The sequence below is a fragment of the Podarcis erhardii genome (assembly GCF_964252035.2).
Source record: "Podarcis erhardii genome assembly, chromosome: 6".
NCBI classification, from domain to species: Eukaryota; Metazoa; Chordata; class Lepidosauria; order Squamata; family Lacertidae; genus Podarcis; species Podarcis erhardii.
Window position 1 is genome coordinate 16,795,208 of NC_138510.1, and position 27,552 is coordinate 16,822,759.

At 47.1% G+C, this 27,552-nt stretch overlaps 1 long non-coding RNA gene across 1 annotated transcript in view; it reads right to left on the minus strand.

Annotated features, from left to right (window-relative positions):
- Positions 1-678: 678 nt before the first annotated feature.
- Positions 679-27,552, minus strand: part of LOC309345235 — a 35,711-nt gene continuing 8,837 nt past the window's right edge. Inside the window, exon 3 of the long non-coding RNA XR_014158127.1 lies at positions 679-774. This is a non-coding gene — a long non-coding RNA (uncharacterized lncRNA). The remainder of the gene's footprint in view (positions 775-27,552) is intronic.

Here is a 27,552-nt window from a genome sequence, read left to right on the forward strand (position 1 = left end):
TGTAGCGTACACAGAGCATGGGGGACCGCTTTCAGAAGCCTGTTGAGCTCCAGTTAGCAATTATTCCTGAGACTGTTGAAGAACAGTAACCTTTACTCACATAATGAGTCATAAGTGGTACATTTTGTGCCATTTCTTGTAAATTGCTCTGAGATTCGGTTTCATTTAAAAGTGACTAATACATGTATCAAATCAATAAAAGAATAATAAACTTGTCTTTAGTAGAAAATGCAGCTATACATCTCACGTTTTTATTTTAAAAAAAGTTTGGTAAATTTTTAATTAAACAGCTTTTCTCACCTCAAATCTTCTCTTGATCTTCTATATTCATATATACAGTGAGATGGTAATTAAACTTTTAATAATATATCCTGCCTATGATTGTATCTCAGAAAATGGGTTTTTTATTTATTTATGCAGTACTTTGATTTCACCATGTCTTTAAAATGCATAGGACATTATTTCACAGGCTGTGGTTCATAAGTATAAAGGCTTTGAAAAAAGTTTCCCATATCAGTTCTACTTTTTTATTTTATTTTTCTTAACTTAATACTGGGAAAGAGAGGGGAGGGGAAACCCTCCTGTGAACCCATTTTCTCTGTCACTACTGCAGGATGAAAGAATTCTTGCTGTGAGATGAGCTTTCTTGAGAAATCCATTAAAGTTCAAGTTTGTGTATTGCATCAAGTAAAGGCTGTGCTCATTTTCCCCAGAGTAGATCACAATTTTACTGTCACTTTTGGTTTCGGGAAAATAGCATCTGCAATCAGCATCCTAAAGAGGAAGAAGAAAAGTTATTTTTGGCATTTCTTGACTAATAGCTGCGTTAAGGTCCTATGAAAGGATCAAAACAGTTGGAGGCCAACTTTATTTATGCTTATTTATTATATTATACCGTACATTTCCTCCAAAGAGAAGCTTCTGTCTCCAGGTGCTATACCCTTAAGCCAGCTTCCAGATTCAATGGAATTGCTGCACTTGATGTCTTCCCAGTTGCAGAGACTGCCGTGTTAGGACAATTGTCTGTTTGGTTGTAAGTCGCTATGGGCTGCCCTGGGCAAGTGACTAATGACTAGTGACTAAATAAAATAACAATAATAAATGGGGCATTGCCCCACCAACCTCACACCACCCTCAGCCAGCCCCCGCCTGCCTTCTTACAACCCAAACAGGGGGGTAGTGCTGCCTATCAGCTTTCTCATCCTGCTCAGTTTCAGTGCCACCCTTGTAGAACTCAACAGGGATGATGGAGATGAAACATGAATTAATTGGATCTGCCTATCATTGATTCCTGCTCCGCCTACTGTTTGTGCTCCCACCCTTCTGCCCCAACATTCCTACTGGACAGCAACCACCACTGATTTCCATGCAATTCCCTGGACCTTTCTTATTCACTGTCAAAAAGCAAGGTGAACAAAAAAAGAGTTTTATTTTCATATTCTTTCCATTAGTGGTCAGCCTAACGAAAAGGAAGGGGGAAAGAAAGGAACTCTAGGTGAGTATTTCGCTGGGTTTCCCTCCAAAAGCTTTCTGTCGACTCAGAGACATTAGGCAAGGGAAAACTGAATGTAGTCAGACATGCACTCTGGACTTTAAGAAGGCCAGTTTCAAAAAGCTGAAAGAGCTACTGGGTGTGATCCCATGGTCAGAAATACTCAGTGAGAAGGGAGTCGAAGAAGGATGGAAGTTTCTAAAAGGAGAAACACTAAAGGCCCAAATGCAGACAATACCAACAAGAAAGAAAAGTAGGAGGCATCTAAGGAAACTGGTGTGGCTGCATAAGGAGCATACAGATGAGCTGAGAGTTAAGAAGGGCATGTATAAGAAATGAAAGAAAGGGGAAATCACAAAGGAGGCGTATACATGAGTAGCCGACAGTTGCAGGGGGAAAGTCAGGTTGATTAAAGCTCAGAATGAGCTCAGGCTTGCAAGGGAGACTAAAAATAATTTTTAAAAAGGTTTCTTTGACTATGTCCGAAGTAAGAGGAAGAACGAGCAAGTGGTAGGTCCTCCATGTGGGGAACATGGAGAAATGCTATTGGGTGACAGAGAAAAGGCGGAACTACTCAACACCTACTTTGCCTCTTTCTTCACCCAAAAGGAAAATGATGCCCAACCTGGTGATAACAGAATAAATTATGTAAGGGGGGAGCTGCAGCCCAAGATAGGAAAAGAGGTAGTAAGGGAACAGCTAGCTACTTTAAATGAGATCAAATCTCCAGGGCCTGGTGAGCTGCATCCATACTAAAGAAGCTTGGAGATGTATTTTCAGAGCCTTCATCTATTATCTTTAAGAATTCTTGGAGAATGCAGGTGATGTCCCTACAGACTGAAAGCAGGCAAATGTTGCCCCATCTTCAAAAGGGGGGGGGGGAGACCCAAGTAACTACCAACCCGTGAGTTTGACATCGATATCAGGGAAGATCCTAGAACAGATGTTTCAACAGTCGGTCTGTGAGCATTAAGAAAAGGATGCTGTGATTACGAAGACCCAGCATGGGTTTCTCAAAAACAAGTCATGCCAGACCAATCTGATTTCTTTTCTTTTCTTTTCTTTTCTTTTCTTTTCTTTTCTTTTCTTTTCTTTTCTTTTCTTTTCTTTTCTTTTCTTTTCTTTTCTCCTCTCTTTTCTTTTCTTTTCTTTTCTTTCAAAGGTGTCATGGACTTTGAAGACACTCGAACTCAGAACGCAAGGGAGAAATGTGCTAAGAGGAAGGCACACTTGGCAAATCCACACTGTGATCAACTCCCACTGTGGAACCAATGTCCCCACTGTGGAAGGACGGCTGGGTCCAGAATTGGCCTCCACAGTCACTTACAGACTCACTGTTAAAACAGTGTTTATGGAAGACAATCTTACTCGGCTATGAGTGATCGCCAAAGATAAGAGAAGAAGCAGCAACAACAAAAAAGCTAATGCTATTCTAGGCTGCATCAACAGAAATATAGTGTCCAGTTCAAGGAAAGTAATAGTACCACTCTATTCTGCCTTAGTCAGACCACACTTGGAATACTATGTCCCATTCTGGGCACCACAATTTAAGAAGGATGTTGACAAGCTGGAACATGTGCAGAGGAGGGTATAATGAAGGTGCCAGGCAATCCTCCCTGGGGAGAACATTCCACAGACGGGGAGCCACTGCAGAGAAGGTTCGTTCTCGTGTTGCCACCCTCCGGACCTCTCAAGGGGGAGGCACATGAAGGAGAGCCTCAGAAGATGATCTCAGGGTCTGGGTAGGTTCATATGGAAAGAGGTATTGCAGTCTTGGGGACGCTGGTGGCGCTGTGGGTTAAACCACAGAGTCTAGGACTTGCTGATCAGAAGGTTGGCAGTTCGAATTCCAGCGACGGGGTGAGCTCCCGTTGCTCTGTCCCTGCTCCTGCCAACCTAGCAGTTCAAAAGCACATCAAAATGCAAGTAGATAAATAGGTACCGCTCCGGCGGGAAGGTAAACGGTGTTTCCGTGCGCTGCTCTGGTTCGCCAGAAGCGGCTTCATCATGCTGTCCACATGACCCGGAAGCTTTATGCTGGCTCCCTCGGCCAATAAAGCGAGATGAGCGCCGCAACCCCAGAGTCGGCCATGACTGGACCTAATGGACTGGACCTAAAGGTTCCTTTACCTTTACCTTATTGAAGTCCTGAGCCGCGGTTAGCACTTGGTGGGATGATATACATATGTTACTGTACAGTGGTACCTCTGGTTACGTACTTAATTCATTCTGGAGGTTTGTTCTTAACCTGAAACTGTTCTTAACCTGAAGCACCACTTTAGCTAATGGGGCCTCCCGCTGCCGCCGCGCCGCCAGAGCACGATTTCTGTTCTCATCCTGAAGCAAAGTTCTTAACCCGAGGTACTATTTCTGGGTTAGTGGAGTCTGTAACCTGAAGCGTATGTAACCTGAAGCGTATGTAACCCGAGGTACCACTGAATCTTGAAGATGAATAGAATCTTAGAGTCCTAGAATCATAGAATCCTAGAGAGCCAGTGTGGTGTAGTGGTTATGAGCGGTGGACTCGTAATCTGGTGAACCAGGTTCTCGTCCCCGCTCCTCCACATGCAGCTGCTGGGTGACCTTGGGCTAGTCACACTTCTCTGAAGTCTCTCAGCCCCACTCACCTCACAGAGTGTTTGTTGTGGGGGAGGAAGGGAAAAGGAGATTGTTAGCCGCTTTGAGACTCCTTAGGGTAAAGCGGGATATCAAATCCAAACTCTTCTTCATCTTCTTCTTAAGGGAAGGTCTGTTTAGTTAGCTTTGACAGTTAGTAATAAAAGTTAAGCTCAGTTCATCATTGTTGTACAAACACGTGCGCTTACTTAGAATCATATAATCATAGAATTGTAGAGTTGGAAGGGACCCTGAGGACGATCTAGTCCAACTCCCTGCAATGCAGGAATATGCAGCTGTTCCACATGGGAATTAACCTTTACGTTATCAGCACTATGCTATAAGCAACAGAGCTCTGTTTGATATCTGTTTAATACTTGTTATTAAAATGTCTGTCCTAAATGGCCCAATGGTCCATATATGATGTTGAACTCCAGTCCCCATCAGCTGCAGCATGGCCAATAGTCAAAGATGATGGGAGTTGTTGTTCAGCAATCTCTGGCAGGCCACACATTCCCTGTCCCTGAACTACAAGTGTAACTGAAGTTGCTCTCCTAACCAAACTTAAGGAGTAACTCCATTAAACATTAGATTACTTGCTTCTGAGTATGCATGCATAGGATTTCTCTGCTGGTTTGTTTGTTTCTTTTAAAAAGACTGTATATTGGTTCCAAAACCTTTTAGGATTTTTAAAAAATAAAGTTTTGTAAAAACTACCACTGATCCTTTCTTTTTCTTTTCTTTTCAATAAGTTCCAATATTTATCCTCTTCTTAAACAAAATATTATGTCTAAAAGACAGGTTAGTAATATGCAGTACAACTGCTGTGTGTTCAAAGCTCTACATGCTCAGAATAGACAAGCAGAGGGGGGGAAATCAAACCACATCAATTGACAATGATTTCTTTTACAGGAGTGGAGTTGAAAAGGAGTCAACTGCATCGCTCACCAAAAAGCCTGGAACAAATAATGCAAAAACTTTGCACGATGTACTTGAAAAGAAGAACTCAAACGTTATTGCTTTTATTGTCGCATTTGTAGTCGATGTGCTTCTTCTCCCCCAAACTTTGTTTCCATGAAAACTAAATGACACCTAGAAAGTAACCTCTTTCAGAATAGAACTCAAGCAAAAAGAAATTGGATTTCTCCCCACCCAACCCCCACTTTGCTTGCTTGGTTGCATAACAAAATTGCATCCCCTGTGCAGAAAGGTCTATAAAATGTTAATCGTAACGATAAACTTTCCATAAAATGTTTCAATCAAGCCATTAAAATTTCATACCAAGGATCTAGCTCTGTTTCTCTCTATACTATATTTGAGCTAGTCTATTTTCATTGGCTGTTTCCCAAAGCTCTAAAGGCAGGGGCAGCAGAAGGAGGAGGGAGCAAGAATAAATAGGAGGGGATTCACATCTGTAGTAAATGACCTGTGGAGGGGTTAAGGAAATAATTGGGGAGGGGGCTCTATGTGGTGACAGAGGGGGATGGGGAAGGGTCAAGTGGAACTATTTGTTGGGAAATAACTTGTGAATACCAATTCATCCTGAAGTCCCACATGTGTGGGGAACTACAAGAAAAATGGGTGACTCCTGAATTCAAAAATAGTGGCTTGACTCACTCTTTAGCAAAAAAAACCCCCACAACCCCCACCAGAGTTTAAAACACAAATCTATGCAGCATTTGCAAAGCACAAAAATATAGATTGTTAGACCTTTAAATGTCCCAGTATTGAGCAGTTAAAATGCTGCTCCCTGACCTATACCCCTCTCACAGCAAATAGAACCCAAACTTGAGTAAGTTTAAATGCTTTACTTACAGTACCCATAGGTCTCACTCAAGCACCATTCAGTGCTACAGCAGAAACAACAAAGGCAAGGTATGCTTGGTTACAAAATACAAAAAGTATTTTCAAACATGGAGTCTGGGCATGGGAGCTCCAGCCTCATGTGGTCTGCTCAGGTTACATGATTCAAGTGGGGGAGGGGACAGGAAACAAACAATACTTCCTCCCTCCCCAAAGGGGGGAGGCATGACCTAGCTGTACCATCTCTAGCAATTTACACTTCTGTGGTCTTTAACCCCTTCATTTACTAACTAGCATAGATATGCATTGTGAGTTTTGACTGCAAAAACTCCCACAGTACAGTGGTGCCTTGCAAGACGAAATTAATCCGTTCTGTGAGTCTCTTCATCTTGCGGTTTTTTCGTCTTGCGAAGCACGGCTATTAGCGGCTTAGCGGCTATTAACGGCTTAGCGGCTTTAAGAAAAAAGAAACAAACTCGCAAGAACTCGCAAGACGTTTCGTCTTGCGAAGCAAGCCCATAGGGAAATTCGTCTTGCGGAACGACTCAAAAACGGAAAACTCTTTCGTCTTGCGCGTTTTTCGTCTTGCAAGGCATTCGTCTTGTGAGGTACCACTGTATTTGTGGGGCTAAAGGTGGCATTTGGAGGAGTGGAGGAGGAATATGGGAGGTAGGGAGGAAGGTGGGTGCATCTGTGAGAGAGAAAGTTTTAGGGCTGTGGTGACAGGGGAGATGAAAGCTGGAGAAAAGGAGGAATTTGGAGAAGATGGAAAAGGATGGATTTAAAGGATGTGGAGCCCTCAAATATTTCATAGTATCTTCACACAATGCATTTCACTCTTGGTACCATTCCTTCAACATTCCTTTAGAATGGATATTAACAACAAGCATCCGCACACGTATGTACAACATCCATCAACTGAACTTAACCTGCTCTACATGCTAACTGACAGCCTTGTTCTTACAGCTCTATTCATCTTAAAGATAATGTAACATATGCCATTGTGGGAAGTATGTTCAAAGAGAGCAGCAGCATAGGAGAGAGGAGGAGTCAGGGACTTGAGAGTGGTCTGTGCGCAAGAGAGTTGAGATAAGGAAGGAGGAGGAGGAAGGCGAAGGGAAGATGGTGTACAAAAGCAGGAGTAAGAAGCAAGGAAATGGAGGTGGAGATGAAAGGGGCTGCGGAATAGGAAGAGACAGTGGCTTCATTAGTGGGCAGAACTTGAAAAGGTTATTAGTGGTTACAATGTGTGGGAGAAGGAAGATGCAGGAGGTACTATTATTGGGGAGCATGGCAAATTGTTGTTGTTGTTTAGTCGTTTAGTTGTGTCTGACTCTTGGTAACGCCATGGACCAGAGCACACCAGGCACTTCTGTCTTCTACTGCCTCCCGCAGTTTGGTCAAACTCATGCTGGTAGCTTCGAGAACACTATCCAACCATCTAATAATAATAATAATAATAATAATAATAATAATAATAATAATTTATTATTTGTACCCCGCCCATCTGGCTGGGTTTCCCCAGCCACTCTGGGCGGCTTCCAACAAAGATGAAAAATACACTAAAATGTCACATATTAAAAACTTCCCTGAACAGGGCTGCCTTCAGATGTCTTCTGAATGTCAAGTAGTTGTTTATCGCTTTGACATCTGATGGGAGGGCGTTCCACAGGGCGGGCGCCACTACCGAGAAGGCCCTCTGCCTGGTTCCCTGTAACTTGGCCTCTCGCAGTGAGGGAACCGCCAGAAGGCCCTCGGAGCTGGACCTCAGTGTCCGGGCAGAACGATGAGGGAGGAGACGCACCTTCAGATATACTGGACCGAGGCCATTTAGGGCTTTAAAGGTCAGCACCAACACTTTGAATTGTGCTCGGAAACGTACTGGGAGCCAATGTAGGTCTTTCAAGACCGGTGTTATATGGTCTCGGCGGCCGTTCCCAGTCACCAGTCTAGCTGCCGCATTCTGGATTAGTTGTAGTTTCCGGGTCACCTTCAAAGGTAGCCCCACGTAGAGCGCATTGCAGTAGTCCAAGCGGGAGATAACCAGAGCATGTACCACTCTGGCGAGACAGTCTGCAGGCAGATAGGGTCTCAGCCTACGTACCAGATGGAGCTGGTAAACAGCTGCCCTGGATACAGATTTGACCTGTGCCTCCATGGACAGCTGTGAGTCCAAAATGACTCCCAGGCTGCGCACCTGGTCCTTCAGGGGCACAGTTACCCCATTCAGGACCAGGGAATCCTCCACACCTGCCTGCCTCCTGTCCCCCAAAAACAGTACTTCTGTCTTGTCAGGATTCAACCTCAATCTGTTAGCCACCATCCATCCTCCAACCGCTTCCAGACACTCACACAGGACCTTCACTGCCTTCACTGGTTCTGATTTAAAAGAGAGGTAGAGCTGGGTATCATCTGCATACTGATGAACACCCAGCCCAAACCTCCTGATGATCTCTCCCAGTGGCTGCATGTAAATGTTGAAAAGCATGGGGGAGAGGACAGAACCCTGAGGCACCCCACAAGTGAGAGCCCAGGGGTCTGAACACTCATCCCCCACCACCACTTTCTGAACACGGCCCAGGAGGAAGGAGCGGAACCACTGTATGACAGTGCCCCCAGCTCCCAGCCCCTCAAGACGGTCTAGAAGGATGTTATGGTCGATGGTATCAAACGCCACTGAGAGATCCAGCAGAACTAGGAAACAGCTCTCACCTTTGTCCCTAGCCCGCCGGAGATCATCAACCAGTGCGACCAAGGCAGTTTCAGTCCCATGATGAGGCCTGAATCCCGACTGGAAGGGATCCAAATGGTCCGCTTCTTCCAGGCATGCCTGGAGTTGTTTAGCAACCACTCGCTCAATCACTTTGCCCAAGAATGGAAGGTTTGAGACTGGGTGATAATTGGCCATCGTGGCCGCATCTAACGATGGTTTTTTAAGAAGCGGTTTAATAACCGCCTCTTTCAGCGGGTCTGGGAAGGCTCCCTCACAGAGGGAAGCATTCACCACCCCACGAAGCCCATCGCCCAGTCCTTCCCGGCTAGCTTTTATAAGCCAGGATGGGCAAGGATCCAGGAGACAGGTGGTTGGCTTCACTCGTCCAAGCAGCCTGTCCACATCCTCGGAGGTAACAGATTGGAATTGATCCCACACAACTTGACCAGACAGGACTCTAGCACTCTCCCGCCCCGGCCCTGCTCCCACGGTGGAGTCTACTTCTTCCCGAATCTGAGCGATTTTATCTGCAAAAAAATTTGCAAAATCATTGCAGGAGAACATATGGCCCGTACTGGGCCCCGATGTTACAGGTGGTTCCGCTAAATTGTGAACCACCTGAAAGAGTCTCCTGCTGCTGTTTTCTGCAGATGCAATAGAGGCGGTGAAGAAAGTCTTCTTCGCCGTCGCTATCGCCACTTGGTAGGCTCGACGTTGAGCTCTAACCTGTGTCCGGTCAGATTCGGAATGAGTTATCCGCCACCGGCGCTCTAGCCGTCTCAATGATTGTTTCATTGCCCTCAGATCCGTGGAAAACCATGGGGCTCTCCGGACTCCATGCAATCGGAGAGGGCGCTTCGGAGCCAAACAGTCAATAGCCCTGGTTAACCCCACATTCCAGCGGGCCACCAGGGAATCGGCTGAAAGGCCATCAACATGGGATAAAGCATCCCCTACCACTCTCTGGAAACCATTTGGATCCATTAAGTGGCGGGGGCGGACCATCCGAATCGGTCCCACCTCCCTGCAGAAGGGATGGGTCGCAGAGAAGTCCAGTTGCACCAGGAAGTGATCTGACCATGGCACTTCTTTCGTTTCACTTTTACTTAGTGTCAGATCACCAACATCCATAGAGTTAAACACCAGGTCCAAGGCATGTCCGTGGCTATGGGTTGGGCCAGACTTATTCAGGGACAGCCCCATGGAGGCCATGCTTTCCACGAAGTCCCGAGCGGCCCCTTGTAAGGTCGTGTCGGCATGGATGTTAAAATCCCCTAGGACAACCAAGCTAGGTGTCTCCAGGAGAACATCCGCCACGACCTGAAGCAGCTCGGGCAGGGAATCCTTGGTGCAGTGGGGAGGTCGGTACACCAAAAGGAATCCTGTACTGCCCCTATTGCCCAACTTCCAGAACATGCACTCGGAAAATTGAGTCTTCCCAATAGGACGCCTGGTGCAAACTAATGACTTCCTAAAAATCACTGCAACCCCCCCTCCCCGCCCACATGACCTGGGTTGCTGTGCGTAAGAGAAACCTGGTGGACAAGCAGCGGCAAGGACAGGCCCATCTGCTTCATCCAACCAAGTCTCTGTTACATATGCCAGGTCAAGTTCTCCATCCATGATCAAGTCATGGATGGCAGTGGTCTTATGAATCATTGACCTGGCATTGCACAGCAACACTTTCAGGTCATGTGGGTATCCCTTGCTGATTCTAGTATCCATCCGGTCAGGACCAGACCCGGAGGCAGGGATAGTCCTCAGACAACGACTAAACCTGCCTCCTCTGTAATGACATGGTCTGGTCTTAGCGTAACTCCTCCTCCTACCCGTGATCACTGAGATCGGTTGTCCCAGTGCATTCCCCCCTGTGAAACATGTCCCAGCCATTTTGTTGGCTGGGACCAACTCCCCAGCAGCCCTGACCTCTCCCCTTAAGAACAAAATAACACCTTTTAAATAAAAAACAACAACAACACAAATAAAACAATACAAACAAAAAACAATAAAAATTACAAAAACATAAAATCAAACAAATTCCCAGGCCCAATAAACATCCACCCCACCCCCACCCCCCACATACAAAAAATTCAAAATAAAATTTTTAAAACATTTTAAAAGCACTCTGCACCCCTCCAGCAGTAACAGCAACTGTCCTAGTGAGGCCCGTCAGGCCCTGCCCTGGGCCAGGTGGTAAGTGGCAGGAAGGAGCAGGGCCCCATACACTCACACAGGAGAGTCCTCCTGGGCAGCAGAGCACAGCAGTCCCTGTGAGGCTTCAGGCCCCACCCCAGGCCAGATGGTGAGTGGCAGGAAGGAGCAGGGCCCTCAGACACTCACATACAGGAGAGTCCTCCTGGGCAGCAGAGCGCAGCAGTCCATGTGAGGTTTAGGCCCCACCCCAGGCCAGATGGTGAGTGGCAGGAAGGAGCAGGGCCCTCAGACACTCACACGCAGGAGAGTCCTCCTGGGCAGCAGAGCGCAGCAGTCCCTGTGAGGCTTGAGGCCCCACCCCAGGCCAGATGGTGAGTGGCAAGAAGGAGCAGGGCCCTCAGATACTCACACGCAGGAGAGTCCTCCTGGGCAGCAGAGCGCAGCAGTCCATGTGAGGTTTAGGCCCCACCCCAGGCCAGATGGTGAGTGGCAGGAAGGAGCAGGGCCCTCAGACACTCACATGCAGGAGAGTCCTCCTCTTGTCCTCTGCCGTCCCCTTCTCCTTGTGCCCTCCATCTTTCCCAACATCAGGGTCTTTTCCAGGGAGTTTTCTCTTCTCATGAGGTGGCCAAAGTATTGGAGCCTCAGTTTCACGATCTGTCCTTCCAGTGAGCACTCAGGGCTGATTTCCTTCAGAATGGATAGGTTTGATCTTCTTGCAGTCCATGGGACTCTCAAGAGTCTCCTCCAGCACCATAATTCAAAAGCATCAATTCTTCGGCGATCAGCCTTCTTTATGGTCCAGCTCTCACTTCCATACATCACTACTGGGAAAACCATAGCTTTTACTATACGGACCTTTGTTGGCAAGGTGATGTCTCTACTTTTTAAGATGCTGTCTAGGTTTGTCATTGCTTTTCTCCCAAGAAGCAGGCGTCTTTTAATTTTGTGGCTGCTGTCACCATCTGCAGTGATCATGGAGCCCAAGAAAGTAAAATCTCTCACTGCCTCCATTTCTTCCCTTTCTATTTGCCAGGAGGTGATGGGCCCAGTGGCCATGATCTTTGTTTTTTTTTTTTGATGTTGAGCTTCAGACCATATTTTGCACTCTCCTTTTTCACCCTCAATAAAAGGTTCTTTAATTCCTCCTCACTTTCTGCCATCAAGGTTGTGTCATCTGCATATCTGAGCATGGCAAATTAGTTCACATTAACTAGCTCTACCTCCATTCTTCTCTCCTCATCCCACCCCCAATATACCTTAAGCAGTGTTGGCTACCAACTCATGTCCTCAGTGGAAGAAACAAAAGCCTTTCAGCTTCCATGCAAACTGTTAGCTCTTTTTCTCCTTCCTGTTGACTGGGTATTTCCCTTCAGAATATGGAAATGTTCTGACAGGGCAGTGGGAGTTACAAGCTTTCCTTGAGTGCCTCAGGCTAATGGTGCATTTCTGATGAGCGACTGGTCATCCTTTCAATTCCCCCCACATCTAAACAAGCAAATACAATTCGTACTCAGCCTTAGAGCTTTGTATGCCTCACAAAGACTGTGAACCACAAGGAAGAGTTTACTCAGTGTAATCGGGTTACCTGAAAATACCTCTCTTAACGAGTTTTACTTTATTCCACAAGTCCTCCATACTATGGGATTTATATAAGCACAGCAAGTAACCTTGTTCTGGGCAGACAAGTGCACATTTTTACATCACCAAAACATTGAAGCTTACATTTAATTTGGCTTGAGTACCAAGGCTACATTTGCCCTTTCAGAGAAGATTGGAATAAGCCTGAACTAAGCCAGGTTAAGCAGCGGCAGGATTTATCATGTTCTGGTAGGTGCTGCACAAGAAGCAGCCAACATGTTTGAAATTGTCACACTCAAGAAGCCCAGTTTCAGACATGAAGGCTGTGGTAATGTTCCTACAGCGCCCACCTACACATTGTCAAGAAAAAAGGTGGGGTTTTGCATAAAAGTTTCATATTCTAATTCATATGCATTGACACAAATTAAGAAATAACCATTGTCATACTTCCTCCACCCCATCCTTTTGATCCCAGTGACCTGCAGAACCCCAGGGTGTCTGTTACCTTCAGAGATCTCCTGGTGAGCCCCTGGGACTCCTGCCATGATTGGATCCCATCCCATTCTGTTCTGTTTATTTGTTTGCTGTATTGTTAGCCCAAACTCTTCCTCCCCCTTCTTCATGTAACTTGTCACTGATGTTACTGGCTCCAGATCTTCACCTAAATACTTCTCTGTTTCTTCCTACTTCCCCTCTGCCTGCCCTTCTTCTCCCGTTTTCCTCTCCGCCCCCCTTTCAATGTCTCCTTGCCTTTGACTTTTACCTCCCACCCATCTCTCTCTCTCTCTCTCTCTCTCTCTCTCTCTCTCTCTCTCTCACACACACACACACACACACACACACACCTCTTCCCTTTTAGGACCTGCTGAGAATGTGCTTCCAGCTGCTTTTCCAACTCTGGAAGAGTTGCTGCCTCACCTCCCCATTTTCATCCTGACTTCTGGTGTGTCCTCCCAGCTGGGGCACAAGATTAAAGGAGCAGCGGGTGGTTTGCTCAAGCACTGTCTTCCTACATTACTTTAAACTGGAAAAAAATTACAATGCATCTTACCATAGAGGGGAACACTCTGACCTGGTGAACTGTGTGAACCTCAAGACCTGTGCACCCTATTTAAAAATAATGCACCCTATGAAAGGAGAGAAGAGACTGCAACTGCAATACTCTTCAAATAGTATTTGCAATACTCTTGCAAATAGACCACATGATAAAATAGCTGTTTCCCACATGAACTATTTGAAATTCCAGAGCGTCTTGGTCAGCCACTAAGGGCTCATCCATGCTTCAACTTTAACTTGCACAGTGAGACTTTCCCTGTTCCTCACACATGCACCAATTAATCTGTTCTATGGGTCTACACAACCCTCTAGAACACATTTGGAAAGGTGTGTGGTGCATGCTGGGAGGGGGGGAAGTACCATTGCTCAGTCAGAATTCCTTGCACTGATGGGACATATTTGTTGGATACTGCCCCATGCACTGGAACCACACACCTCCAACATCCCCAAGCCTGAGAACATTGAGTCAGGACAAAGTGATGCTATGGAACAAGGCCTTGTGATATCATAGGCCTTAAGGCCATGGGCAGCCATGTTCAGATGCCCACCCAACTGTGAAAGCTCAGTAGGTAACCATGAACTCATCACTCTCTCTTTTTTTTTATTTAAATAATTTTTATTAACCGACCAATCAAATCAAATCAAATCACATCACATCACATAAGTTCCGAATTACAAAGCCGAATTTTATATTTTTTGGTGGGGGGACCCATATTTCAAGTTCCAAAGGGGATTCCAATCATCTTCTTGCTGCTGCGTTAATATCCACAAATCTGTCCAAATAATGTTCATAATTCTATCCAGTCCTATCTTGCTGTTCTCACGTTTCATCTTGTTCGTATATTTTTCTTTTTTTCTTTATGATCTCTTCTGATAATCTCCTTAAGCAGGTAAACACCAGTTATAATCCTGTGTGAATTTTCCGTTCATCCAATCATCATGTCGAGATGGTATCCATATATCATCACTTTCGTAAATAAAAGCACTCTTTCCATCATCTGTCTCGCTGTTCTGTCGCCTTCTTTAGTCCCTCTGAGGAGGCTCACCCACGGTATGAAAACAAAACTGTTCCTCCTCCCAGACATAAAACTTACGACAGAACTTGCCAAAATGGCGGCGCTATTTTTTGCTGCGTCATTCCAAAGCTCTTATACTTTCCACAGTCTCCTTAAAACATGCTTTGGTTAGAAAATTAGCTCCACACAGTCTTAAACCCTCAGCATAAGTCATTTAAACAGCATTTCTGACTTGTGACTTGTGGGGGGGGATTCTTGGTTAATCACATAGAGAAAAGAAAGGAAAGTTTTTCCCCTCCCCCTTTTCCTCCTCCCCCATCCAGTCCCGTTGCCGAACATACCGAGCCTTGGTGTGTCTCCTCATGATTTATTCCTGTTCCTCCGTCCCGTCTTTTTTCTCAGAGATCTTTTCGGTTAGCAGTCTTTACTCCCCATTCTTCCTTGAAATATGTGCATTCGCTTCCTCCTAATTGTTTCTTTTGAAGTTGCTGCAGCTAGAGGCACGAATCAGAGACAGCATCCAGGAGTGCCGAAATCTGCACAAGGGCTTTCTGCCTAGTGCCCCACCCCCTCAAATTTGGCGGTGGTATAGGGCACAGCAGGCAAGGGCAGTCCCCCCCACACGCTTGGGGGGCTGGGAGGCTGTTTACTCCCATCACAGCCTCTTAATTACCTCATGTGGGTCGGAGAGATGTTATTGTCAGCCATCTTCCGATGCGCTCCTAGTGGCCCCCGAACTCATCACTCTCTTTTAACTTAACCTACCTCACAGGAGTGTTGTGAAATGGAGGGAAGTTTATAAGCCCACCTGAGATCTTTGGATGAAGAGGAGAATGAAAATGTAAAGAAAGAAAGAAATATTAGGCAGGGCTCAAAGGTCCGGACCAACAGTAAAGGGGAGAAAATATTGAAATTTTGGGGGAAACCCTATAATGCAGTATTTTCTCTTTCAGAGTGCATTTTGAAGTTGTATTTTAAAACAATATTTTTACTGCAGCAATTTTTCTAGCCCTAATATTCCAAGGCAATAGCTGATAGCCCTGAGATCCTAAATGCTTCCACACAAGAGAATCAATGATTGAGCTTTGAAAAAAACAATAACTGCTCAATGTGTGAACCTCAAAGATCATGATTTGTCAGAAAGCAGATAGGACTTAAAATGCAAAAGATGCCCCCATCTCATGCTGACATTTCATTAAACCTTACACATCTAGTGTATTGCTTTTTACGGTCTCTAGCTTGTGCAGTTCATTTCTTACAGAAGGACCTCGGTAAGCATATCAAAGGAGTTATTTACCCTGAGACAAGGCAATGACAACAAAGCTGTGAAATGATTCCTTACCGACCTGCATTCCACCACCACCCTTCTCTAACACAGGAACCAGAGTTTAATTTTGCTTTGCAAGTGTTTGGGGAACAAGCAAAACAAACAAAGGAAGAATCCATCTTTCCTCATTGGACCAAAGGGGGGAAAGAATCAGTCCAGGCTGTGAGAGGATGACATGCATCTCCCAGATTTACAAACAGTTTGGATTAATGGGCTAATGCAGAACAAGTCTATGGGCTGTTTCCCATTGTGTCCCTCTGCTGAAAGAAGGCTCTTTGGGAGCTTCCATGGGAAGAAGAGAGGGGGAGAGTGATTTTTGCAGATTCTCCCTTTCTCTTGCAGCACCCACCCTATGTCACCTCCTAGGCTATTAATTATTATTGTTATTGCTATTGCTATTACCGTATGTTCAGTATATTCTATAACACTCTGGAGTAAACTTTTTTTTTTTTTTTTTTCAGGGAGGGAGGAAGCTGTGGAAGACAAGGACAATCAACACAAACCACATCTCTTTCACTTACAACCCCTTCTGGTTCAACGAGCTTTGAGTTAGTGGAGAGACTCTAACCAGTCATCCAACCCTTTGAATCAGTGTTGCAAGGCATTACGGGGAGTACCACTCCAACTTTCAGGTTTCTGTCTAATAAAGATCTCAACATTTTCATTCTAAAGTCACCCTGGATTTTGGAGTTCAACATTACCTTGTCATATTTCTTTAGTAGAATGTGCTGCCTAGGCTACTTGTGGGGGCAAACGAATACAACTATGCAACTCCTTGTTTGCAAGATCTGCTCCGGCTCTCAATCTGCTCCAAGGTCAAGGTCAAGGTCAAGGTCTGGATACTAACATATACGGGCCAACACATCTCAGGATCTGGTTCCTAGAAGTTATAAGCCCAGGTTATATACTCAGTTAACTCAATGCTTTCTCCTTGAAGTCCCTAAAGTATCAGAATGTTTAATCTGCATTGTTTTTAAATCTACATATAGTGGTTGGTTTTTTGCACTGTTTCAAAAATGATTTTCATGTAAATTGCCTTGAGATTCATGCAGAAGGTAGTTCATAAAGAATTTAAAAGGGGGGGGGGACTCTCCCATTCTGCTAGAGCAAGGGACATGTGCTGGAGGAATGGAACTTTTCATTCCCTACCTATGCACCCTCAAAATCAGCTGTAGAGGATTGGGAGACCCTTCAGATAGGATTTGGGTTGGGGCATAGGGAAGAATTTGTCCATGGAGTTTGGTCCATGAGTCTGACCAAACTGCAGGAGGCAGTGGAAGACAGGAGTGCCTGGCATTCTCTGGTCCATGGGGTCACGAAGAGTCGGACACGACTAAACGACTAAACAACAACAACAACAACAACATAGGGAAGAATTGATGCTTTTGAATTATGGTGCTGGAGGAGACTCTTGAGAGTCCCATGGACTTCAAGAAGATCAAACCTATTCCCTTCTGAAGGAATTCAGCCCTGAGTGTTCACTGGAAGGACAGAACCTGAAGCTGAGGCTCCAATACCTTGGCCACCTCATGAGAAGAGAAGACTCCCTGGAAAAGACCCTGATGTTGGGAAAGATGGAGGGCACAAGGAGAAGGGGACAACAGAGGGCAAGATGGTTGGACAGTGTTCTCGAAGCTACCAGCATGAGTTTGACCAAACTACGGGAGGCAGTAGAAGACAGGAGTGCCTGGCATGCTCTGGTCCATGGGGTCATGAAGAGTCGGACACAACTAAATGACTCAACAATAGTTGTGGGCGAACATAGCAGATGACACAGCGATTTCTCCAGAGCAGCTCTTTACTTGCAAGCTGGACAGAACTGAACAGCAAACAGCTCAGCCGGCCTGCTTTTATAGGCAGCCGGCTGTCAACATTGTAGCAACAACAACCCAGAGTTTCCCGCCTAAAGTAACTGACGTGGACCTGAGTGAAAACTATCTACAGTATCCCCCTGCTGGCCCAGGGTGAAACTTCACTACATAACACCCCTCCCCACTGAGATAAGGCGTCAGTTACAATCGTAATGGTTTCCTTATATACAGCACTACGTTTAATGGTTCAATTAGGCACAAAATATCGGTTACATTTCCCATACTTAGACCAACAGTGATACATGTCCAACAACATAGTCCTTTAAATAAGTTGGGTGCTTGGAAACTCTGCCAGACCGCGGGGACTGGTAGCCAAGTCCGGAGGGCCACACAGTTCTTGCTGAGGCTGTGGTGCGACCGTAGGTGGCGTTGAAACCAAATCCCCTGGATCCGCTGCTGTGGGTGGGGCCTCCGCAAGTGGAGTGGTCTGAGTCTGTGGTAAGTCTGGCAGACCCTGTGAAGTGGCTTGGTTCGGCTCCACGCTGGCAGTTTGCGAGGGAGGTGTAGGTGGAGCCTCGCCATCTGTAAGTGTCTCTTCTGGAGCCACAAGCGCAGTTGGGGGCACCACGGTAGTGTCCAAGTCCCCAACCCTGCGCCTAAGCTGGTCTATGTGCCGGCACCACAAGCGTCCGTCTTCGAGTGCCACCTGGTACGAGCGAGGTCCAGTGACTCCCACTACTGTGGCTGGCACCCAAGGAATGTCCCCCACATAGTTCCGGGCAAAGACCTGGTTTCCTGGGACAAATGACCGTGGTGCATTGGCACAGCCTGGGGGTTCAGCCACGGCAAAGTCCGGGTGCAGCCGGTCGAGCGGTGACCTGAGGCGGTGGCCCATAAGCAGTTCAGCAGGACTCTGCCCTGTGGCTGCATGAGGGGTGATGTGTTGCACGAACAAGTATTCGGCGACCCGCTCGTGCCAGTCTCCCCGGTCCAGGCGCGCCAGTGCCTCTTTTGCCGAGCTCACCATTCTCTCCACTTGCCCGTTGCTGGATGGATGAAAGGGTGCTGTTAGGGCATGGTGGATGCCCAGTCCCAAAAGATACCGCTCAAACGTGCCTGACGTGAACTGCTGTCCGTTGTCGGAGACAAGGACATCAGGACACCCATGCGTTGCAAACAGGCCTCGCAGCACCCGGATGACGGCCTCTGTAGTGGTGGAGGGCATCAGGGCCACCTCCAGCCATTTTGAATAGGCGTCCACCTCTACCATAAAGGTCCGGCCGTGAAAGGGGCCAGCCAGATCGATGTGCACTCTCGACCAGGGTGTCTTTGGCGTCTCCCAGGTGTGTCCCTTACTTGCCGGTGGTGCAGGCCTCGACTCTTGGCACGCTTGACAGGCGGACACCCAGGCAGTGATGGCATCGTCCATATTAGGCCACCAGACGTAACACCGAGCCAACGCCTTCATTTTGACAATTCCCGGGTGGCCAACGTGCAGAGACTCCAGGACGCGCTGACGGAGTCCCTGGGGAGTCACGACACGGTCTCCCCACAGCAGACAGCCGCGATGAGCCGAGAGTTCATGTTGTCTGGTTGTGAAGGGCTGGAACTCCAATGCAAAAGGCCCTTGTGGCCACCCCCTCCACACCCAGTTGAGCACCTGGCTGATGGTGCGATCCTGGGCAGACGCGGAGGCCACAGTGGCAGCCGATACAGGCGCTGCTGGAAGATCCTCAATCAAGAGGAGCGATGAAGCTGGAGCCAGGTCTTCCACAAATGCTGGAAGAGGGCAACGGTTGAGGGCGTCGGCATGGCCCATCGATTTCCCCCGGCGATGGATGAGCCGGTAGTGGTAGGCAGCCAGGAAAAAGTCCATCGCAGCATGCGTGGCGAGAGGACCGGTGGAGTTGGATGATCACCAGCGAGGAGGCCCAGGAGTGGCTTGTGGTCAGTGATGAGGTCAAAAGTCCTGCCATAGAGGTATTCATGGAACCTCTTCACTCCAGCCACAAGTGCCAGTGCCTCCTTGTCAAGCTGGCTGTAATTCCGTTCCGTCAGAGATAGCGTCCTGGAAAAGTAGGCGAGCAGTGCTTCTCTTCTGTCTGGAAAACGGTGACTGAGGACAGCGCCGATGCCAAAAGGTGAGGCGTCGCAGGCAAGGACCAGCGGCCTGGATTCACTGTACTGTACCAGCACACGGTCCGATGAAAGGAGAGCCTTGACAGCGTTGAAGGCCGCCGTCTCCCGATGACCCCAGGCCCAAGGCATCTTTGTGCTAAGGAGTCAGTGAAGAGGCTCAGCCACTGTGGCTTTGTGGGGCAGGAACATGTTATAAAAGTTCAGCAACCCCAGTAACGCCTGCAACTCCGTCTTGTTCTTTGGGATGGGGGCCTGTTGGATAGCGCGGATCTTGGATGTGGTCGGGTGAAGGCCAGAGGTGTCAATAAGATAGCCCAGGAACTCTACCTGTGGAACGGCGATCTGGCACTTCTCCCTCTTTACCTTGAGCCCGGCCTCTTGGAACCTGGTCAGCACGGCACAGAGGCGCTTGAACAGCTGCTGGTGTGAGTCTGCGGACACCAAGACGTCATCAAAATATGGTACCACGCCCGGAAGCCCTTGCAGGAGACGCTCCATAAGGCTTTGGAAGATGCCAGGAGCCACACTCACCCCGAACTGCAACCGGCGGCAACGGAATGCCCCTCGGTGGGTGACGATCATCGGGGCTTCAGCAGTGGCATCATCGACGGGCAGTTGTTGATAGGCTTGGGCAAGGTCCAGCTTAGCGAAGACCTTACCCTCACCCAGGGAATGCAGCAGGTGTTGGACAACAGGAACCGGATAAGCGTGCTGCTGAAGTGCCTTGTTGATCGTGCACTTGTAGTCAGCGCAGATTCTCACCGACCCGTCTTGCTTAACAGGCATGACGATGGGGGTTTCCCACTTGGCGTGGTCAACCGGCTCCAAAACTCCTTGGGCGATCAGTTTGTCCAGTTGTTCGTCCACCTTAGCCTTGAGAGCAAAGGGAACCCGGCGTGGCTTTAGCTTGATGGGGGCGACTTGTGGATCAAGGCTAAAGGAGATGGGCGTACCTGTATATTGCCCCAAGGTGCCGTCAAAAACCTCGGCAAAGTCTTTGACCAGACCCTCAGTCTCTGCGTTAGAGATGCAGTTGATGCCGGTGACTTCCAGGCCGAGGGCATCAAACCAATCTAGCCCTAGGAGGCTTGGCCGCTGACCTTCGACCACCACCAACTGGAGCAGGCCCGAAAAATCTTTGAAGGCGATCCGGAACCGGCCAACGCCTACCACGGGAATGTCGTTTCCCTGGTAGTCTCTCAGGTGTATGCGGTGAGAGTCGAGTTGCCTTTTGGACACTCTGGGTACTTTTGATGGTGCTCCAAGACACGATGGACAGGGCAGACCCGGTGTCGATCTCCATGTCACATGGAGCTCCTTCAATGAGCACCGTGATGTTCAGCTTGCGTCGCGTAGGCGAGTCGCTTTGGCCAATCGTGGTTCCAGACGGGCAGCGGCAGTTGGTGAGAGCGAAACAACTTTCCTTGGCAGACTGGAGTGAAGACTTGGACTTGCGAGACGGTGAAGGGGGGGTGTCAGACGGAGCCGATCAGCAGACCTTAGCGATGTGGCCCCTTCTGGAACACTTCCTACAGATGGCGTCTCTGAATCGACACTTGGCACGGGAATGGTTGCCTCCGCAGCCGGCACATTCCGGTTGGCCCTTGGACTTCTGTTGGAACTTCCTGCGCTCCCGCTTTGTCTGGTGCATGTCATCGTCTTCACTGGAGGATGCCTCATCACTGCCGGCCTCTTCATGATGCACCGGAACTGGCTTCCTAGCAAGACGCGGGCTGCTGGACTTGCAGATCTCCTGGGCAGAGCGTTCAGCAGCTTCTGAGGCCACAGCCTCCTCAATGGCTTTCTGTAGCATGAGGTCTGGCTTGGCGAGGAGACGCTGTTGCAGATGGATGTCCCGGACCCTGCAGACGATTCGATCCATCAGGGCATCGTCTAAGTCTCGGAACTCGCAGTGCATTGCAGCCTGTCGCAGGGCGGTGGTGTAGTTGTTGATTGACTCCCCCTCTGCCTGGTTCCGGTGGTAGAACGCATGGCGGGCAGCAATCTTGGACGGCTTTGGTGCGTAGTTGTTGCAGAGCTTCTCTTGGATCGTGTCCCACGGTGTTGCCTGGACTGCTTCAGGCGCAACCAATGCTCGGGCCGTCTCGAACACCTCAGGCCCACAGAGGCTGAGGAATAGGCCCCGCTTACGCTCCTGTGATACTTGTGTCAGCTCGTTGGCTTGGAGGTAGCAGTCGAACCGAGCGAGGTAGGAGTTCCGTGATTCAGAGGCTGGCACAAACGGCGGTAGAGGCACAAGTGAAGCCATGATTTCGATGCCGGCGTGAAGGGCGATGGATGGAACACCGTGCACTAGCCAGAACAGTCAGCTCTGAATTGGTTCTGTTCAGTGATTTCGCTCAGTGATTCAGCTCAGTGATTCAGCTCTGCTCAGAGGTGGCTGCATCTGGCTGTGCTCTGATGTCCATCAATCCCATCCTCGTCGCCAGAGTTAAGTTGTGGGCGAACATAGCAGACAACACAGCGATTTCTCCAGAGCAGCTCTTTACTTGCAAGCTGGACAGAACTGAACAGCAAACACCTCAGCCTGCCAGCTTTTATAGGCAGCCGGCTGTCAACATTGTAGCAACAACAACCCAGAGTTTCCCGCCTAAAATAACTGACGTGGACCTGAGTGAAAACTATCTACAGTATCCCCCTGCTGGCCCAGGGTGAAACTTCACTCCATAACAACAATAATAGGGAAGAACGGCAGAGGTGAATTCAGGGCAGTGTGATCGGTTCTGCCACACTGGATGCTGAGCCTCAAGGGTGCTTCAGGGTGCAGCAACTATGATGTGGTGAGCTGAGCAAAATGGAAGGTGAGTGAGGGAGGGGCACAGATTTTTGACCATATACATGGCACCCCTGAAATTTGAAAGGCCAAAGTCCGTTCCTGAGAGGAGAGCAGATGGAAGCCATGCTACGCTAGTGGAACACTGCTTGTGTTTGGATACAAGTAGAATTGATATCCTTTGTGTTAACTGTTCCATTTTCTATTTCCAAATTTTATACCAATTCTTCCCTATGTTGTTGTTGTTGTTGTTGTATGGGCAGTTTCCCCACAACTCTTTAAATTCCTCTATTCACTATACAGCCAGTGACAATGTTACGCCTTTTATAACACAACAGTGGGTGGTGACAGCGACAAGCCTATCAAACGGTGGGGGAGAAAAAGTTGTGGTTCATAGACCATGTTGGCCATTCTTGCCCTCTAGAACCTTTTTCAGGAAAGGCTGCTATGTTACAATATATCCATTACCATTTAAATGAGGCAAGTCCTTTAACCGAATGCTTCTTTCCCTTTCCAGCCACACATTTAACTACATTCCAGATACATATAAAACACCCCAGCATTCCTGGATTCCATTCAAAAGGAGCTCATTATCAGTTGTGTTTCTTTCCAGAAATGACCCTGACCAAGAAAAGGAATGTTAAGTAGAGGTTTTGCTAATTAGTGGAACACTACTTGTCCTTTTGCCAGACAAATCTTATTTTAAAAGCCTGCTTCAAGGGAATCACCTTTAAGGTGAAAGTGGCCAGCATCAGCAAAAGGTGAAGTCCGTGGTCAGATGTAACTCTCATTCAAGCCAAGTGCAAAATGCTTGCTGAGAGATGGAATCATAGAATTGTAGAGTTGGAAGGGGCCATGAAGGTCATCTAGTCAACCCCATGCAATGCAATAATCTTTTGCCCAATGTGGAGCTCGAACCCACAACCTTGAGATTAAGCATAGATGTCTCATGCCAGTTTGGAAATACAAGCAAGCTAAGCCCACTGGGAGCATCACCTGTACAGTGGAACTTCGACTTACCTACGGCTCTACTTAGGTACGATTCCCATTACAAACTTCAGTAGGTAATTCAACTTGTGAACTTTCCTCTAGATATGAACAGAGGCCTTGCCAGCAGTCCAAAGCTCACCCCGCCGGCTGCAGAGCAGTGCCGAAGCCTCTGCTGCCAAGGAAAGGGCCCCCATCTCACCCCCAAAGCTTTGGAAGAGGTGCCGCCTGCAAGAGGCACAGCAGGGCACACTGCAGCCCCAAACCCCGCTGAGGAACTAACCTCAGGAAGTCCAGAGAAGAACCTGGCCTGGCAAGAAAAAAAAGTGACCCTGAATCAGCTCTTTACTGACCCTTGCCCCACCCCCAGCTTGTAGCCAGGTAAGCCCACCCACCTTCAGCGCACATAAGAAAATAAATAATTGTTTTTTTATCTACAATACTGTCTTATTTATTTCATAGTACAGTACATTGATTATTGCCTTCATTTTATGGATCTATGGTCTCATTGGACAGTAAAATCCGTGTTAAATTGCTGTTTTAGGGGGTGTTTTTCATCATCTAGAATGGATCAATTCACTTTTCCATTACTTTCTATGGAAAAGTGCGCCTCTACTTATGTACGTTTCTAGTTCTGACCGGACCTCCGGAACAGATTATGGTTGTAAGTAGAGGTTCCACTGTACAAAGGCCAGGAAAGGGGCAGAAAATAGGGACAGCCCAATTTCTCAACTTCAATTTCTCTCTGCTTCTCATTCTTCCAATCTTAAATTCAGTTCTCCACATTTCCACGTCAATTTGCCTTATAGATATAAAAAATGCCCTTCTGAAAATTCATCAGCATTTGTGTGCAACTTTCTGCTAACATGCACATTTTTTCAAAGTTTATTTCCTTCTAATATTTATGTCTTCCCTGCTCTAATGCATTTTGTGCTATTTTTTTTACTGGCATGTGCATTTTTTTATGCACACTTTACCTCAGCACATGCATCTTTCTACACATTGCTTGGCTACAGAATTGCATTGCAAAATTTGGAGAAGTGCAAATTTTGAAGGATGGCTGTAATTTGGCTTGAGTATTATCCAAGCACTCTTGAAGGAAACTGATATTCTACATCCATTTCAGTTGCATCTTAGGCATGGTTTTGACACAGAAACTGCTTTGGCCGCCCTGTATGATGGTCTCTGTAGGGAGAGAGATAGGGGAAATGTGTCCCTGTTGATTCTCCTCAACTTCTCAGCGACTTTTGATACTATCAACCATGGTATCTTTCTGGAGTGACTATGCTGGGGATCGGTGGCACTGTTTTGTGGTGGTTCCATAAAGGTGGTTCCTACTTGAATGGTTGTTTCCAGAGGGTGATACTAGGGTTTGGCCCAGTGGAACTTTCAAGGTGAGGTTCTTCAGGATTCTATTTTATCCCGTATGCTGTTTGACATCTACATGAAATGTCTGAGTGGGGTCATCCAGGGTTTTGGAGTGTGTTGTCAGCAATACGCTGGTGGCATACAGCTCGACTCCTTTACATCTACAGGTGAGGCAGTGGCAGTACTGGACTACCTGAAAGGCAGCAAACTAAATCTCAATCCAAAGACTGACACCGCTAGAAGGGGTGGGTGGGAAGTTGCCTGCTCTTGGTGGGGTTACACTGCCTCTCAGGGAGTTGGTATGCAGCTTGCGGGTACATGTGGATCAGTGTTTCTCAACCTGTGGGTCCCCAGATGTTGTTGGACTACAACTCCCAGCATTCCTAGCCAGCATGATCAGTGGTCAGGGATGATGGGAGTCTTAGTCCAACAACATCTGGGGACCCACAGGCTGAGAACCGCTGTTCTGGATCTTTTGCTGTCACTTGAGGCTCAGGTAGCCTCAGTGTTGCAGAGTGCCCTCCATCAGCTTCAGCTGGTGGCCCAGCTGCACCCCTGTCTGGACAGAGATAGCCTAACTTCTGTCATCAATGATCTGGTAACCTCTAGGTTGGATTACTGCAAGAGGGTATATGTGGGGCTGCCTCTGAAGATGGTTTAGAATCTTCCACAGGTGCAAAATTGAGTGGGCAAGTTCCTCACTGGGGCAAGACAGTTTGACCTGACTTTCCGGACTAAATTCAAAGTGAATTTATAGAACATTAAATGCCTCGGGACCACAATACATCAGGGACCACCTCTCCCCATGTAAACTGACCTAGACACTGCACTCATGTTCTGAGGCCCTTCTTCATGTGTCCCTTCCATGAGAGGTCCAGAGGGTAGCAACTCAAGAACCGGTCTTCTCTGTTCATGGAATGCTCTCCCCAAGGAAGCTCACCTGGGGCCTTCATTACATATTTTTAGGCACCAGGCAAAAAATAATAATTCCTCTGTATCTAAGCCTTTGGGCTTTAACTATGTGGCCTTTTAGTGGTGAGTTGGAATTTTTTAATGTATTTCTCTTTCCTCTTAGTTTGAATGTATCTCTATGTGAGAATTATTGCCTGTTCGTTTGTTTGGTTGTAAGTCGCTTTGGCTTGCCGTGGGCAAGACAAAGTGACTAACAGATTGTTGAAATATATAAAAAATAAAAAAACTGTCCAGTAGCGCCTTAGAGACCAACTAAGTTTGTTCTTGGTATAAGCTTTTGTGTGCATGCACACTTCTTCGTATCTGAAGAAGTGTGCATGCACATGAAAGCTTATACCAAGGACAAACTTAGTTGGTCTCTAAGGTGCTACTGGACTCTCTCTCTCTCTATATATATATATATTTCGACTGCATCAGACCAACATGGCTACCTACCTGAATCTAACAAATTGTTGTTGCTGTTGCTGTTATGGAAACATGGATTATGTTGATTCACCCTTAAATGTGAAACAAAACAAATGTTATCTGCTCCTCTCTCCACTTGCCACTAGGGAAGGGCAGAGCACAACAGATTATACTTGGGTTCACTCATCCCTCTGGAATAGGACAAGGCTAGAGTGGCTCTTAAGTAATGTATTGTAGATGTTGAATGCCAGCATGATCTAGGCTCAAATTCCAAGAACGTTCTAAGTGACAGAGCACTCCAGTCCAACAGAGCAGCTATCCTTCTGCACTCTCAGTCCAAAAAGCATTGCAGAGCCTTCACATTGATGCATTTAAATGCCATCCCCCCAGGAGTCCTGGAGGGAAGATACTTTAAAAAGGAAAAGGAAAAAGAAACCTACCATGGAACACAAGTACTCCAGTGACTCTGGAAAGGTTGAGTCAGAGACCCATGTCTTCCTGTACTGCTTCCTTTTCTGTGGTTTGTGTTAAATCTTTATTGAATCCTTCTTATCAAATCTGCCTGGGTGTTCAGATGCATTTTATGTCCTTCTACTCCTTTTGGATAAAAATGGATCCATCACTCTCAGTGTGGCCAAGTACTGCAGCCCACCAGGAACTGATCCTGATTCTTCTTTGGAGTTCCTGACTTTAAATTGTCGATGCCAATTTTATTTTATTCTATGGTATTTGTATTTTTTTATTCTCTTTTACTCTATTATACACATTTGGAGAATGTGCTTTATGGGCTTTGTATCTTGCCTCAATGCTGGACGTTGACCTGGACAATAACAAGTTGAGTTGATGTAGCCACCAGGGTTGGTAGCCACTGATAGCCTTCATAAATCTGTCTGCTGCACTTATAGGACCACCCAGGTTATTGGTTAACACTACCCCTTATGAGAGGGAATTTCATAGTTTGACTATACACCATGAGAAAAGGTATATTCTTTTGTCTGTCCTGAATCATCCAAAATTCAGCTTCATTGACTGTCCATGAGTATTACAAGAGGAGAGAAAATGCACAGCTTTCCAAGTTAAACAAGTTAAGTCATAAGACTGCCAAACCCCAGTCCTTTTGTCCCTCCTGAGATGATGGTTTTGCTCAGAGAATCTCCTGCCTATGTTGTTGGGGTGTTGTTGTTTTTTAATGGAAAGTAAAATATTTATTTGCTTGATACCCAACCTTCTCAGGTGCCATAATTAAGGCTGGGGGAAGATTGCATTCTGTTAAATCATTTATTGACTTAATTAAAAGGATAGCCTTGATCCCCTTTCC